The sequence below is a fragment of the Phallusia mammillata genome, chromosome 3 (assembly GCF_965637545.1).
Source record: "Phallusia mammillata chromosome 3, kaPhaMamm4.hap1.1, whole genome shotgun sequence".
NCBI classification, from domain to species: Eukaryota; Metazoa; Chordata; class Ascidiacea; order Phlebobranchia; family Ascidiidae; genus Phallusia; species Phallusia mammillata.
The window spans coordinates 5,124,977-5,142,838 of record NC_137254.1 but is presented as its reverse complement, the minus strand read 5'-3'; the positions used below and the strand labels follow the sequence as shown (position 1 = coordinate 5,142,838).

Here is a 17,862-nt window from a genome sequence, read left to right as displayed (position 1 = left end):
GAGATTGAAAGATGTAAATAAATGAAGGGCAATAGTGGGACTCGTGGAGAGCTCTACAAGCTAACCAACCGTGTTAGGTAAGAGGGTGGGGCTTAAAGAAACAAAACAACGTTACGTGGATTTGCCCATTTCAATTTTAAACTGGCGCGCAAAAGGACTTGTGAGCTCACATGCAAGTTCTTCTTGTATAATGAAGACCAGGGCAAAATGCTGTCTTGCCAAATAAAATTAAAAATCGTGCAAACTGCTGTAAACACTAAAACGTGTTCTACGAAACTTACTATTAAACTTTTACTATGAGATTCAGTACATATAGATGGTTAAAATCTTAAATGGACACTTTATATCAGACTGTTACTCCCAACAAACTGGAGTGGTGTTACAAAAAAAACAGCAGCTGCAATGACGGGACTTGTGGATTAAAACATTGGGCATTAGCTTGCTTCCGCGGAGTTTGAAAAAAGAACGACGACTCACGTGAATAACGTTATACGCGTTTTAACCCAGTTGGATGTAGCGGCATCGGCACAGGATAAGCGTCGCAACTGTATTGATCCGGTTTGAATCACCTGCGTTGTGTTACGGGGCTCGCGGTGTTCGCGCCGGTAATCTCTAAGTAGGCCACAGTGTGTTATAATGTATAAAAGGAAACCCGCTTGACGCATATGAAGTGTTGCAGCTGAGAATAGCATTATAATACTTATATTGGATAAATGATTTAGATAAAGTTGTAGCCACACTTAAATTAACAAGGGTGCCGACCTCAAGGAAGTTTAAATAGAAAATGTTAAATATTGACAGACAAATATATGCTTATGTACTAGTTGATGTGCAAATACATATAGTTGTAAGTTATGTTGGTTGTATTAAATTAGTATGTTTATTAATTTATTTGCATTGTATAGTAGTAGATATAGTTGGTGATATAAAACAGTTGCCTTTTGTCGAACACAACGACCAAAATGTCAATCAGGCTCATAAAGGTTGCTCTTTTCGTCTGCTCTATGAGATTATTACATCGAGGTAAGTAAGGTTAGGCATATAGCAAACGCAATAAAACATAGACAATCAAAACCTTTTTTAACATTGAAAACTGTGTAAGTTTGAATATTGCATTTGCACGAACAGTTTTGTGTTGTTGGCAGATGAGCTTAAAAATACGGTTCCATAAACAAGATTAAAGAACAATCTATTTATTCGCTGCAGAATCGTTTAAGTTTTAATCATTTTGAACGATTGAAATCCAACAAATCCTTTGACTAAACCCTTTTCGTCAAGTCTTATGGGTTTGGTGTAAAATACGTGTTTGTAAGCTTGTAAAAAATAATCACCAGGTCTAGAATAGCTACGCAGATTTGCGATGTCTTAAACAGCGTCATAGCGCATTTGGCACATTGGTGGAAAAATAGGAAACGAGCTGTCGCTATGCCGAACTCGCTATGTAACAGTTTATGGGTGTCGGGATTTGGAGAGTAATGCTTGATTGTTAAAATGTTTTTTTCTAATATTGTATTTCATTAAGTGTCGTGCGGTCAATGTCACGAAGGGCCTGCAAACACAACTCGGTTTAATGTAAACATTTTACCTCAATGTACCACATGGACTCGAGGATATATTCACGCAGAGAATGCCCCAAGATTAATTGCTTATTTTCTAAGTGAAGAGCTACCTGCAGACAACTTTTGTAAGGTAAAGTTATATGAGTATAGCCTTTGAATTGGGTACATGAGATTTCTTTTAATGCACACAATGAGTCCGTTGTCGAGCTTTCTGCATCTTATTGCTTCCCGTTAGTTAAATTATTTGTCGATATTTTATCCAGACAAACAGTTTATATGAATGAGCAGCATGTATACGTTTTTACACATGTGCGCATATAACACGTCCACCTCGATTCGAATTCAGTAACAAATCAAAATTTTGTTAAGAACAATTTTTACTCGATATGTGACTTGTTTTAAATTCCTTGATTACAAAAAGCCTTTGCAATGCTTTTGATTCAAAATGATTTCGAGTTGTACTTGAAACAAAGTTGGTTTCGGAGCAAATTTTGGACACTGTTTTTAAACAAAAGGGGACCTGACTTTTTACTCGGCCACATTTTCGTCGTGTATTAAGTTATGAATTAGGTTTAACTGACGAGCTTTACAAAATAGTTCAGGTTGGGGTTTGATTGTTAGGGTTCAAGCTCGATTGCCATTAATGCGCAAATATTGAGCATTAGCCTCATTCTGTGTAATCTAGATTTACGAAGGATCCGACGACCAAGGTAAATTAGCTGGAACGTTGGAAGGTGGAGGCTTATCTTTTCCGGTTTTCGTTGAAAGCTCTACTGCTTATATATCTTGTGTCACAAACTTCACAACGGAAAGAGTAAAAATCGTTATGCACGCGGGTAAGTCAAATTTAACAAGTTTTTCAAAACGGTTCAATTCTGTAAAATGTAAGAAGTCAATTCTTGAACTTGTCCATTATCTAAGTTAGGAGTCAGGAGAAAAAAATTGATGTCTGTTTTTTTGAGATAAGTAAGCTGCAGGCAGAACGTACTCTTGCGTCCTGTATCATCTCATCAGTGAAACCGGTGACACAACATTAAGTTTAAATGTGCTTGCTGTCAGGCTAAAGCAGTCTCATGTTTTAAGAGTAACAGTTTAAATACATGTGGTTAAATAACTAAGTAACTGTTTAAGATCCAAAGTTGTTTTCACCGGCTGTATATTTGCAGTTAAGCACGACAGCTACTATGAAACATTAATATTAGTAATGTGTTTTAGCTACTTTGTGTGGGGAAGATGCCACCGGTCCGGTTTATAACTTGAAGTCTCCAAACTTTCCGAGTAACTATCCAATTTTGATCGGTTGTGTTTGGAGATTTCAATTGGAAAGCAGCGCCTCTTTGGTATTTCAATTCTCTACTTTTTCCACCGAGAATACCTTTGACTTTTTATACGTAAGTGGTTATTTGTGTTTAAATTCCAAATCAGAATCAAACATACCAAATCAGGTTTTAATCAAGCCTCAGTTTGTCCCGAGTTTGTATTTTACACTTTATAAAGTTTATTGCAGTCAGGTTCGAATCATACACGTTGTATTGACACAAAAGCCGAATCTATTTTGAAATGCCTGGCTCCAAATAAAACGTTTATTCGTGCACAACTTTTTCCCTATTGACTTTCACATCACAGATCTCCATTTTACCAACAGTTTTTTTGTTTTAAATATCTAACTAAACTACTCGAAAAAATCCATTTTACCATTGCCTAAAAATCTAGAAAAAATTTCTTATTGTTTCACTCGTAGATAGAGGTTAATTTGAGGGCAATCATGTCCTAACTGTTGTTTATTTAGTGTTTGTTCCCAATGGTTACTAAGCTGCTAACATACTCTCCAGGCACTCGAAACCCAGACAGAGCGATTATTACGCCCAAATTTCTGTAAAAAAAAGTTTTATTCCATTGACCAACCCCAGACATGTTTTGCGGCGTAAACCAGAGTTTTTACACTTGATCACTGGAGCGAAATTATTTTCAGTTTAAAGACGACCAAGGAAATGTAGAAAGATTGACTGGAGATTATGGTGGAGGATTGAATCACACAGTTACTGCAATAAATCTTACTCTTATCTTTATCAGCGATAATTTCGGTACTCAGCAGGGATTTAATGCGACGGTCAACCTTCCCGCAGGTTAGTGCTATTTGCTTTTAGAAAGCAAAAGACAAAAAAAAACAAATCGGACAATGAAAAGGTACATTTTAAAAGGTTGATACTAATGGGAAAAAACTAAACTTTCCGATTTACCCGTAAAGTAAATGAGAACACGTTGAATTGATTTGCACCATATCATGATCATTATTTGTCGTTTTGTGAATTCAGTGGCATCGAGGTGTAATTTTTTAGGTTGTGAAAAAGGGAAAACAAAACCCATTAGGTGCTTGTTGTGGAAAACAACAAAAATAGTTTTGAAACACAAGCTTAGTGAAATGTGCTGAAGCAAAATTTTATCTATGCAATGTGGAAATGCAGATAATTTAATCAATCTTGTTATTTGTTTTAAAAAACTTTATCTATCCAATGCAGCAAGGTGCCTGTTACTTGGTTCAAAAGGGTAACCTAACTAAAAGTAATGTAATGTTTTTTTGTAGGAACGGAACAATCAATGAGCGTGTGCCAGACCGAAGGTTTGACCATTCCGTAAGTTCTTCTTTTTTTCTTTATGATTGGTGTAACATTAATAAACCTTAGTAATGATTAAGAGATTAGTAATGATTAGGTTACTTTGGATATTTGATTTTTGGCATGGTGTTTTTAGACATCGCACAAAAACTTCGATTGTACAAATAAAATTTTGGCTTTAAAGGTATAAATAATGATGAATTGGATACTAATTTTAAATTTTTCTACCAATTAGTTTGTAATCCAGTTACGATGCACATTGAGCAAAATGTATGCATATAAAGTTTATTGTCTCCGCTATATAATACCCTTCACACCCCCCGCTCTTCGCTCCATTACGTATAGGTATTTCAGGTTTGGTTTTAGAGCGACTGGGTCTCTTTCACCAAGCGAATTAATAACAATAAAAACTAAACGCAACTCAACAACAGCCAAAATATGATATAATTGCTAAAATGTGTTGTTTATTTAGTAGGCTGCTGCATTACGAGTGTTGTTTAGTTTCTATTTGCAGGGTAACATCTGATGAACAGAACTCATTAGACTATGAACTCAGTGACACACTTTACATCGCATTGGACAGGGAAACTCCCCTTTCTCTACTTAATGGCAACTGCAAGGTCACGGGGGCAGACCCGGTGTTTGTGTTTGATATTGGTCAGTGTGAAGGTGCCTAAAAGGTAACATACGATTATTTTATATATTGACGCTGCATAAACTGATCAACAACGCTCAGGCAAATCATCGGTTACTATTTAAACAATGAAAAAACATAGTTAGCAAAGATGAATGGTTTTTGAATTTAACGCGCCAATAAAATAAAGGATTAACATTGTTCGGTTTAGTAAACTTTTTTGCGTTTGTGCTGAGAATGATTACGTGCATTTTTTGTAATAACAGAATGAAAACGATATGGTGTCAGTGTCGTTCCTGATCTGGAGAATTCTAGCTCCGTCTACTGCCGTGATCCAACGCGACGTGCAAAACAAGCTCAATGTGACTTGTCTATTTGAAGCCGACCAACTTCTCACGTCATCCAGCGTCCAACCTCAAGCTGGGTAAGGCGACCACAGGCACATGCCATATGTTACTTGGCACACGACATCAGTTGGTAATTATTTCAATGTGCAATGTTAGTTTTATCATCACTAGTACTAGTCAAACATTATGAAAATTAACAAATAAAAACAAGAAAATGAAACTATAGCTCTAAATCCCTATAGAAGTATGTTTAATTATCTTCGAAATAACAATGTGCAGATCCGTTGAAATTTCGGCCGAGAATACTGGAAACTTTGACGTCGCACTAAATCTTTTTACAAACGAACATTTCAACGAAAGCTTGCCTGGGGAAGTCACTGTGCCCAACTACATTTTTGCTGAAGTTAAACTTGAAGAAATTTCTCCAAGCAACGATGACTTTATTGTCCAGGTAAAAAGTAAAACAAACTTATTGAAGCAAAATGGATAACAAACTCACATGAAACACTTGTGTTTTTTAGTTAAACAGAATTGTGTTACTTAAGTCATTGTTTTGCTTTGTATGCAACATAGTTGAGAGCTGACCCGAAATTAAAGCCCGAACCCGAATCGTTTTGAATAAGCCGGTTAAGGCCCAAAAGTTTGTTTGACAGGCGTATACATCAAAGCCTGTAAAAGTACAGAATGTGTAATTACAATGGTTACGGTCATACAATGTGAATTCAGGTCCGAATTAACCCCGTTGGTAAAAAATAACATCCGAATCGACCCAAAATGTCCGGTCCGTACTCTGGTATGCAACTCGGTTTTGTATTTTAAAGATAACTCCATCTTTAAGCCTTCCTTTAAATAAAAATTTTGAAACCTATCTAAAACAAACCTTATTCCGTGATTTAATATTGAACATCTAAACAATATATAATATACTGCTCATATAAATTTGGTACACTGTTTGTGCACAGCTTGAAGAATGTTGGGCGACACGAGTTGAAAACGCCAGTGGTTTGCCGAACTACCCTGTTGTACAAAGCGGGTAAGCAGTGCTTGTGTTTGATATGCTCTTGTTTTTTTTTAAATAAAATTGAACGGTGTATTCTATTTCAACTTGCTTACATTGATGTGAATATTATTAGATGCATTGCGCCACCCAGTGAAGGTGAGGCATCCAATGCAAAGATGTTAATGCGGAATTACAAATCCAACTTTGCAACGTTCAAGCTGATGAGCTTTGTGTGGACAAACTTTACCGACGCAGAACAATTTATCTCCATTCACTGCGACGTGACCGTCTGTCAAAACTCAACTGGACAATGCCCTGGACAGGTGAATTGTGTTTGTTTGTTGTGATAAGCTCACGATAAGTCCGTTCTCGAACTGCTTGCACAGTTTGGTGGATTATATTTGACTTGAATAGTTTTCAATAGGTTTGCTTTAGTGGAAATACACCGGGAAAAAACACGATATGTCTAAGGTTTTTCAGGTTCTAGCTTCTTGATTTCCACAGCTGAATAAATGATACAAAATGTTAATATAAAACTTATCTGCAGATGTGTGGTGGAAGAAAAACACGATCTGTTGACAACAATGGACGCAGCCAACGACTTTCTGCAGGGCCAGTGCACATCTTACAAACTACCAAGTATCTCCTTATGCAAGGTACCAACACAATCGTTAAACTCTTCTTTCCTGCATATAAACTTAGTTCAGGACAACATACTGCAGTTGCCTATGTTTCAACGGCTCAAATTATTGTATTGATCAACTAAAGTCCTATATATTTACTTCAGCTATATTAGGCCTCAATTATCAAAGATTTCGCCTGTTTCTATGACTGAAATTACTGCACCTTAAAGTGAATTTGTTTTTTTTTAATCTTCGATGTGCCGCCACGCCCGAATTCGTTAACTTACGGTGGGTCCTTCGTCGAAATGCATGATTTGTAGAAACATTGCCTTAACCATGAAACAAAATGCAGTTTCTTTAAAAAAGCAAAAACCTTATACTGAATAATAGTATTCTGAAGGTTCGAATCCCACCATTAAATGAATTTTTAATCTCCGACCTTCACTCGCACTGAAATGCATTGATAACCTGCTCGATTCGGCATTAAAACTCTTGTAAGCTTGGCACATTTCAAGTATATATGAGAGTGAAATGTTTTTAGTCCTCCTGAAGGGCTGGTTCCAGTAACAAATGTTCTCACACGTACATGTATATCCAAGATATATGTAACATCACGTATATGTAACATTTTTTTGCAGATACTTCAGGAGACAGAAATGAAGCAGATGAAGCAGCTGACAACATCTTCCTACTTGGGATGTTTGTACTTCTGGCTGCTGTTATTATCGGAGCTGGTTTCCTCGTATGGGGCAAAATGGTCCAAGATCTAATATCTAAACAAAATGGCCTGTAGATAAAATTTCTCATATACTCAACATTTTATGGTTTCTGTCGACATAAAAGCGGCTATAAAATACTACAAGGTTTTGCATTTATCTCATAAACAACAAATTTTTGCAGCATTATATTCTGAAATTCGTCGATGTTAAATTTTCCAGGGGAATCAAAACTAACTTTTACACAACATGCATCATTTAATGATAATTGTTGTCAGAAAAATATCTTGTCAAGGTGTTTTTGTGCTTTTATGACTGTATGACAATATAATCGGATGCAATTACAACTGTGGGTTTACCAAAACACCAAAACAAATCAGTTTAGAGTATCATCTGTATCCTAATTAAAGTGTGATAGAATGTTTTAAAAAGCTCAGAATATTGTTGGCTATTAGCAGAAATTTCATTTTTACACAATATGACTTCCCCGCAAGGTTTGAGCTGTCAAGGCGAAACGAGGTGTTTTTAAAACAATTGCCAATTTGCACCATTTCCAGTTAACACTTGTAAAAACATAAATAAAATTTCACGAATGACATTCTCAGTCAGAATGGAGTTAATTTGTAAAAACAGTTAATAAAAAAGCATTTAAAATTGCTGTTTAATACAGTAATAATAAATATTCAAACAAATGTAATAAACTTGGTTTGCAAGTTGAGATTGTTTCCACGTTGACAAAGTACGATTTCTATATTGTGTTAAAATCGAATTGATGGGCGACGCAATGTTCCACCTAGTGTATCTGTTTATAACGGTTGTTTCAGTTTCGTTGCCAGCTTACTGAAACCAGCTTTAAACTGATAAAAAAGAACAAACAACACTGTTAAAGATTGTTGTTTAGAAGACACCTAAAATGAATTTAGTTGCTTTCATCCGACTTCAAATTTAACGTATTACATTTGTTTTCAAATTTAATCATGTAAGACTGCGTAAGGCAATTTCGCTTTATTCAGCAGTAATACCAGATTTTCAAGGTACGGTACGTAGGAATAGTGGCCAAATCTACTTGTAAAATTGCTTGCTACGGCATTTTTATTGTTTAGATAGGACAAAAACTCGACGTTACTGCAGGTTTGTTGACGATTGTATTGTTAAGTTCTGACAAAGACACGATCGTTCATTTTTTTGCCTACATCAAGTCAAACATTAGTTGTTATGAGGTTGGTTCCGTTCTGGTTGAAACTGGTTGTCTTGGTTTCGACCCTCATCGCCATCCATTTGTGCTGGTGCTTCTGCTGGGGATCCATTGGGATCGAAATTGTCAAATGCAACTCGAGCTGAAAAATGGAGCGTTTTGTTTTGTTACACAACAAAGTGTGATTTAACTGAACAGACAGATAATTCAAAACGATTATTTCCTACCTAGATTTTGCGGTGGTCGATTTAAGATTGGGCGATTTTGTTCCAATTGAAACCGGTTTAGAGACTAAGAAAAAACTCATTGAGGTTGATTTTTATTTATTATTATTGTTTATTATGCATTAGGCGCAAAAAGCTTTGACGTGGTGTCTCTTGTTTATAATTTTTGTCATTTTATCAGATTTACTCCAATCAACATTAAATCATTGAATGTTCAAGTTGCTTGTACAAATGGTTACAATAAGTTTCCAAAGTTTAAAAGCAAAAGTTCAACGAAATTAATTACCAATATTTACCTCCGGGACGAAAATTCCGGATTCCATGATGCCAATGTCTTTGAACTTAAGACATACGCAAGGTACAAATTGGTATTATTTCGTTTTTGCTTTTTTAGCAGGTTTTTACCCAGGAGGCTTCCATATTTATAGCTTTTACATTAAGCGCTTGTAAGAGCAACGTCAACTATGCTGCGTTATGATTATATAACTGGAGAATGCTAATATTAAATCAAAGATGTGTTTTTCTGTTTACAGTTATTGACTGTGTTACACTCACATTTAAAATTTGGACATATCTTATTTCAGTCTATTATACTGGAAAACACAAATATTGAAAGTTTACAAATCCATCCGTCGCTTGTTTGTGCTTTAAAGCATAGCATAAATATTGTTGATAACGTCAGTTAAATATGAGTTTTTTTTACATTTTGTATCATATTGCCATTGAAAATTTATTCTTATTATTGTTTATTATGCATTAGGCGCAAAAAGCTTTGACGTGGTGTCTCTTGTTTATAATTTTTGTCATTTTATCAGATTTACTCCCATCAACATTAAATCATTGAATGTTCAAGTTGCTTGTACAAATGGTTACAATAAGTTTCCAAAGTTTGAAAGCAAAAGTTCAACGAAATTAATTACCAATATTTACCTCCGCGACGAAAATTACTGATTCCATGATGCCAATGTTTTTTCCTCCGATATTTTGCTAATAATAATATTCTCATTTGTAAACTACCATCGGCTGATGGTGAGGGCGTTAGATACTGACAATCAAATCAAATTCACTTAAGTTATCACATGAGATCAAAGAAGCTTTGGTATATTTTTTTACCCAACAAACATTTCTGTAGTTTTGTTTTTCTTAAGTGATTATTTGCTAAACAGACAAACAAAACACCACACAAGCAATCTTTTTAAATATTCTTTTTTTTGTTTGACAATCATTTTTCCTATTAGGTTGAAGTAGTTGTTTCTGGTTATCGTAAGTAGTTGCCTACTGAATATGTAAGATAGATATGTGATAGCAAGACGTGAATTTTGTTTGTTATTTTTATTTAAGAATTGATAAATGAATCATTCTTTAAGTTCTAGTATGTAACGAACTGAACCATAAACATTCTATCCACTTTACTCACGTCATGATTTTCAACTTCGCATGTAGGAATTATAGTAAGTGGTGTAGGATGCCCCGTTTCCTTCGTCAAACTTAATCTTATTGCTTTTTTCTCAACTAAATTAAACAAAAACAAGTCTTTACCACATTTGTCAAAAATAAGAAAAACACATTTTAACTTGTACAAAAAAGAATCACATCAACACAATTAGACGTTGAATGTTATCGTTCAGCATCTGCCCATCTAAAAAGAAACGACAATACCAACTATGTTACACTTTTCTATTTGCTACTGTTTGATGTAATTATTTTGTATCAATGAATGTTTCGTAAAAAACACAAAAGCATCATAATAGTATCTTCGTTGCATTACGGATTACTGTTGTGTCTATCGTCTCCCCAATTTGTAATTTTTAGTATAAATAGCGCCTTTTCATGAGAATAATTTTGCGCAATTTCGCGCCTCATGTTTGATATGTTAAAAACGTCGGTAGTTCGTTTCGTGTGTCTAGGAAACTACTGGCGTTTGTTTTTCAGACAAATTGTAAATTGCTTGTTAAATCATATGTTTCTTATTGCTGTGCACAAAAAGTCTGCCAGTAGTTCGTGACCAAGTTGTTTTGGTAAGTGTTGTGTTATTTGCTTTGTCAACATTATGCCAATAACCAGTGTCTTGTTGTGTTAAACCTTTTGTTGTGACAATATGCCTGGTCTAAAGTGTACTGTATTACTTGAAGTTTGACTTGATTGATCGTCAACAAATAATTGTTTTAAAGTCCTCGTCCAAAAGTTTAGGTAAGAGTGTTATATTGTTTAGACCGGCAATTTTTTCAATTGTGATTATGACCTGATATTTCCTTTGAAAACCGCCCGCCAGTTTATCCATCAGGTTCTCGTTGAAGTCACTACATCCTGCTAATTGAAGTCAGCAAGGGTTTTGTTTACAAATAAACTGTTGGAACCTTGTGAGGAGTGTTAGTGTGAAGAAGCCTATAGTTAAGATATGGCAGGCGCGTTTTTAAATCTAATTTGAAGCACCAGAGTGGACGTCTAATCGTATCTACGCAAAGAGTATAATCGTATCTACTGACAACGGTTCATGTAAGCTGGTAAAAAAACATTGTCAATTTCGTCCAGCAAAAAAAAAATCTCACAACATTTAAAATCTCTAATTTTCATAGATCTCACATTCGAATTCTTGCAAAAATACTATATAACTGGTACCTGCTTTACAATTGGCATTACTCTGCTAATTCTTGGGACGACGAAAAAATCTCACTGATCGATGATAGACTTACCATTATGGCAAAACTCGTTTGTTTTTCCTGAGGTTTTCTTGTTTTTTGTCACGTTTCTCGAAAAACATGAGCCCATAATTTTTGCAAAGCGGCCAATGATACTTGTTTTCACCAAAGCAAGGTACAAATTGCAAGCATATAAACCACTGAAACTAAACAGACTCTTATCGCAAAATGAAACAGTTTAAAACTTAACGTGACCGATGCCACTGTAAGATTCTTGAAATAAAACTGATTCAACGAAAATATGCAAGGATTAACCGTTTATAACGTTACAAAATATTTTCTGTGTTAACCAATGCAAAATTGTAACATTAGTTTGACTGTAAAACAAAGATCCTCTTTTATCTGATTTTTTTCTGGGAAGAAAACTTACACCAATCATTTAGCTTTAGTATCTTGCACTAACCATTTAACATCTCGAAGACAATGGTTTAGGATCTGCTATCAACGCCTTCTTTCCTGTTTACTGTTTGTTTTATCTTTATTACGTCACCATTATTGCGTGGGTTATTCGATTGCAGCGGTTGACGTTTATGGAACCCAAAACAATGAGGCTTATAGGATACTGCTGTGAATACATCAGCAAACCAACCGCTGGATTAAGCCATATCATAGGTTTCTGTAGTGCTACCTGTCACAAACGCTAAACAGACAATTGTCATACTACTCTACAAAGTGCGTCAAAAGTCCAGAGTTCAAATAAAAACATGATTTACAATGCGACATTGCTTTTATACCGCAAACAAAATATAAAAACTTGGGCAAAATACCTATCGGGCATTTTTTGACACACAAAATTACCTAAAGAATATACAAGTGGATTTTTTGACACACATTTAACTTTTCTGTCTATAACATGAAACTTGGAATCTTTAAGTATCTTTTATTACTTGACTGATTGGTATTTCAGCAGCCCAACTTATAAGTGAACAAAGGCCGGAATTCAACGCCTCTTTTCCTGTACGTTGTGTTGCGTCATTGAAAGACGTCACTAAACGCATGTTAGCTACCGCGCTCCTATGGATTACCAGGTATGGATACAAGTATTAATAATAAAATCCGAACACCAATATATTCGTGACAGGTGCTACGTATATTACTTTATGTCAAACACACATGGAATTTCTTATTCGTGTAACTGACGTATGTCGTTATAAAGGTCACAGTAAATCTGTTTTCCAGAATCTATTGCTGAAGGTACAATCGGTGCTAAAGATGTGTTTGGTACCGCAGGTTTTGTCGGTACAGTGCAAGTTAAAAATTCATATCAAACTACTGGAAATAGGCGCTGCCAAAACGACGAAATCGGTTTAATATTGATGCTGTATGTACACCATAAATTGGAACATAAATTTGGAATGCACGAATAGGTGACACAAGATCATATTGAAAAGTAGATATCCGAACTTAATTTAAACAATTCGAACTTGTTCGCTGCAGGCGCATGTGCAACGCAAAGCAATCACAGTGAAAAAGGCTGGTACAAACTGCTTAATACACTTTAGCAGCTTAAACAAGCGTGGTGTAATTGGGCTAACTTGATAAGTTTTGGTAGTTATTTGACTTAAAATAACAGCTGAAATAGGTGCTACCGAAAAAATGTTGAGTACCGACACTCAAACGTGCAGCTTATGTAAAAAGCCATAAAGTTGTTCTGCAGCAATTATAAAAACATTTCATAAAAACGAAAGAAAAACTACAAATAAATATTATGTTACCACTGCCTAGAAACTACTTCATGTCGCTTTTATGAGTATCGATGAAATGTTGGATGACCTTTATGAACGACAAGTTTCCCAGGCCTGGTCTAGTTAACTACAATCGAAGTAAACTAATCATTATCGTCATCTTCGGTATCAACTTGAAATTTAAAGGGACCACGAAACATATCATTCTGTTGACGATGTATTGAATGAAACAGTGACACAACAAGCCCACAACTACAAGACACTTCGAATGACCTGAAAGGTTAAACTCACGCTGACACAAAAAACGCATTTTTCACGATTCAATCGTAAATTTGACTTCCTAGCTTGTTTCAAAACCATGCGGAGTCGCCTGTCATGTTCTTCTTTGTAACTGCCCCACACAATACTATCGTCCATTGACGTGTCAACACCGTCCACCGTCCTGTGCTCAAACAAGGAATGTACAGCACGATGAAATACTTCTAGGCGGACGAGATGCCAACCGGTAAACGCAAAAACCTGTACCTTCCGAAGGGAGTGTTAAATGTACACAGTTTCGAACTTTCTTCGTCAATTTTTATTTGCCAAAAACCACTCACAGCATTCAACTTGCTAAAAAACTTTGCAATACTAAATTGTAACATTAATTCCTCCCGAGTGGATAACATGTAATGTTCACGCATGATTGATTTATTGAGGTCACGGGGATCAAGACAAACACGAAGTTTTCCGTTCTTTTTGTTCACAATTACTGGAGTTTACCCATCTGGTTGGTTCAGTCACTGCTGTTATAACACCTAATCCTTTCATTCTCTGAAGTTCTTCTTTCAACTTTGGTTTCAGCAGATACGGAACTTTTCGACTCTGATGGATGACTGGAGTGGCATTGGAGTTCAACCTTATTGAGTATGTATCTGGAAGACAACCGTGACCATTAAAAATATCCTCGTATTCGCGGACGAAATTACCACACTGCTCTATAGACTCCACTGCATGTACACGATTGATAAGCATTAACGCCTCTGCACCAAAAAGACCGATAAGTGGTTGAGTTTTAGCTTGGACAACAAAGAACTTCATCACGTGCGCATGGCTTCGAAATGTGACATTTAAAGTGCAAACACCATACACAAATATCTTGTGATTGGCAAACGCAGTTATTGGTACTTTCGATACGAGGTGTAATGGTTATAGCTTTAATATCTGATAGCGAAATTAGGTTCACCTGGGCACCAGTGTCAATTTTACAGGTAAACTGTTTTCCATTTAATCTCAATGGAACTAACCAATCTTTTGAAGTGACAACGGTACTCACTGTTTTAACGTGAAAAGAAGTTTCGTTAACTTCATTGACTCTTCGGTTGCTACAACATCTTAAGTAGTGGCCAAGTTTTCCACAATGGAAACAAGGTTTCCCCTGGGCTGAACATGCACCTGAAGCGTGAATTAAAGCACATCCTTCACACCACGAGTTCCTTTTGTTGGACCTGAAACGACTTGTCCCCGGGGTTAATTGTTGATTATTGACAACCCACACGTTATTCTCTTGGCTCCTAAATACAGCAGCTTGTAGTTTAACTACTTTTTTTGAACGACAAATAGAAAGACATTTTTCTAGAGTCAGGTCAACTTCTTTTAAGAGAACTTCACAAACCTTGTCGTCAGAAATTCCACAAACCAGTCTATCCCGGATCTCAAACTCACAATGTGCAGAAAGATTTTTTAGCTCGGTGGCATATTGATCAATATTTTCACCATCCTGTTGGTTTCGGTCGTTACATTTATAACGTTCAAATGTTACGTTGTTTTTGGGGCAGATATACAGTTGAAATTCATTCACTATGACATCAAATTTCATGTCATTTCCAATTTCGAACATAAAAGAATTGTAAATCTGAATGTCATCACCTTCCATAACATGAAGAAGCAACGCAGACTTACTTTTGTCGGACTTGCTGTCACCACCAATCGCCATCAGATACAGCTTGAATCTCTGGATAAATCCACTGCATTGCCGGGGGTAGAGAAACTGCTGATTTGTCCATCTTAATTAGAGGCGTGAACGCACTTCTGACACCATGTATTGAATGAAACAGTGACACAACAAGCCCACAGCTACAAAACACTTCGAATGAAAGGTTAAACTCACGCTTTTATATGGGCATGCGGCAAGGTCGTCACAAGGCGGGGCAATGTACTTAATGCGTCACAAGGTGGCGCAATATACATTACAGACGACACTCTTCTTCGCATTGAATACACTAACATAGAAAAGAAAAATACGATTTAAATTGTTGAATTTTTTCATGGATTTACAAAAACTAATCCAGTTTTGCACCCAAATAATACACTTTTTGTATCTCACGTTGCAAGCAACGAACGCAACTGATGGTCGATAATATTTTTGACTGCTTGACAAAATACAAAAAAATCTTTTGACATAATTCGTTTAGGTGGTACTCATTGCAAGTGACTTGTTTGCAACTCAAAAACATAAACAGAACTGCAATAAAAAGATTTAATTTGTCTACTTTTTAAATTAAATTTAAGCAATTGTGTATATTTAGACTGTTTCATGAAGAACAGGTAGGAGTATTTTTAATGGTTTTAATTTTCAATCATTTTTCTTACAATCATTGCAGCTATATTACAAATCGAATTCTCACATTTGTTTAACTTTAAAATACAACTTTTACATTTAACAAGTATCTAGCATAGCAAATTATTTTGACATCAACACAAAATCGTTGTCATTATTCGTTAAAAAATACTATGATTTGGCCCTACGATTTGACATCGAGTCAAGTGAGAATGTTGCAATCTCCTTCACCAAAAAATTATTGCCTTGTCACAAAAGTTATTTTGTTCCATTACGATTATTTATTGTTTATTCTTGTAATAAAATTGGCAAACAATAACGATTCACTTACTTATTCCGGATGATTTTGACCAAAACTTTGATGATTCTTCCATTTTCTTCAGAGATGCTTCTATATTCTTTAATGATCGTACTGTTATAGTCGCTGATTCTTCAATATTCTTTGTTGATGTTTCCACATTATTTAATGATTCTTCCATTTTCGTTAATGGTTCTTCCATTTTAAATAATAAATCTTTCTTTTTATATGATGAATCTTTAATATGCATCAAATCGTAATTCATTTACAAGAACTAATAATGATTAACCTCACACTCTTTGTTCATATTTAACGATATTTCACTTCACAAAATTTAATTTGTATATACTTTGTCTACACGCACACTTTGTCTATATTTAACTATAATTGTGTTTTAATTTTTTGTATGATAACACTCCAATAACGTACCGCTACTTTCGTTCACTTAATTAACTGCTGTCTCGCACCAGTAATTCTGACGTCGACGAGTCGCGCCTGGACATCTGTGATTGGCCGGAAAGATCATGTGACTTTTGAGCTGCCATACTTTGTGCTATACTTAGTGCAGTTCTTGCCTGGGCCTCGTGGTGTTTGGAGCGTTCGCTTTGTAGTTGTGAAACGTGGTCGTGTTGTGTTGTAACTTATTGAAACTTTGGAGATAGCCAATGTTCTAGCCATTTCATATTTATTATTCATATTAAACTTGTTTTAGTTGTTCGGTGTGAACATTACACCTTTGTCTTTAGCAGTAAGCCGTCAGTGCAGGGGAAATCTAGAAAGTTAAGGGCGGTGATCCGCTGTAATAGTGGATAGTGTTGGGTATGCTTACTTTGTTCAGTGAAAGTTAACCACCTCGTCTTTTCCTAAAATCTTAAGCCGAATCCGATTTCACCTCACTAATTTCGTTGCAAATATAGCTACAATTATACAAATTTTTCACTAGTGGGAAACTTATTGTTTTCGGAAAAAAAAGTTGCTTTACTAAAATTTTTCTACAGCAACATGTAAGATTGAATTTTTAATATTTTTACCTGAATCCAATGGTATCTTGGTGACGTTGTAGACAATGACAAATGACATAAGAACTCATGATGTTTCGATACCCCAAAATTATATTTCGTGACCCACAGTTTGACAAGCCCTGTTATAGACTGTCACATCGCGGGCTTACAGTTCCATTCCAGTTAAAGCAGAGACATATTTTGCAGCAGATTTACAGGTTGTATGTTGCGAGGCAAATTGGTTACGTATGAGTTAAAACATTAAAACAGGCTTTGAAATGTTCATCGGTTGTGCAAAGGTACGTGCCTTAAGACTCTGTAGCATACTGGAAAGTTTTAGAACACACGCATTGTGTAGCAGTAAATCACTGATTGTGACGTACCTAGATCAAATGGTATCTCGGTGGCGTTGTGAATGGACCAAAATGTCTGCTTGGGCTGGAAAAGTCTCTGGCAGGTTCGACCGAACGTCAATTCACCAGTTTGATTGCTTCCTCTTGTATTTGAGCTGTAATTGTGTAGTCATTGGCGTCGTGTCGCAAGTCGTCGCTTGATAAAGAAATGTCAGGCAATGTTAAGAAGTTTCAGGTGTCCAACCGGAGTGCCGCTATACCCTAATGTGACAAGTTTTTTTGCAGGAGGCGCAGATTTTAGGTAGTTAGTGTTA

The 17,862-nt window shown here is 35.8% G+C and overlaps 1 pseudogene across 1 annotated transcript; it reads left to right on the top strand.

The window, feature by feature from the left end:
• The first annotated feature begins 912 nt into the window (after positions 1-912).
• On the top strand, positions 913-7,853 carry LOC145220456 (CUB and zona pellucida-like domain-containing protein 1; annotated as a pseudogene). The gene is made up of 13 exons (XR_013858189.1): positions 913-1,023; positions 1,523-1,689; positions 2,245-2,395; positions 2,775-2,950; positions 3,532-3,685; positions 4,144-4,192; positions 4,689-4,854; positions 5,075-5,232; positions 5,435-5,606; positions 6,118-6,188; positions 6,289-6,478; positions 6,703-6,811; positions 7,417-7,853. The product of XR_013858189.1 is annotated as a CUB and zona pellucida-like domain-containing protein 1 (transcript).
• Positions 7,854-17,862: the final 10,009 nt, after the last annotated feature.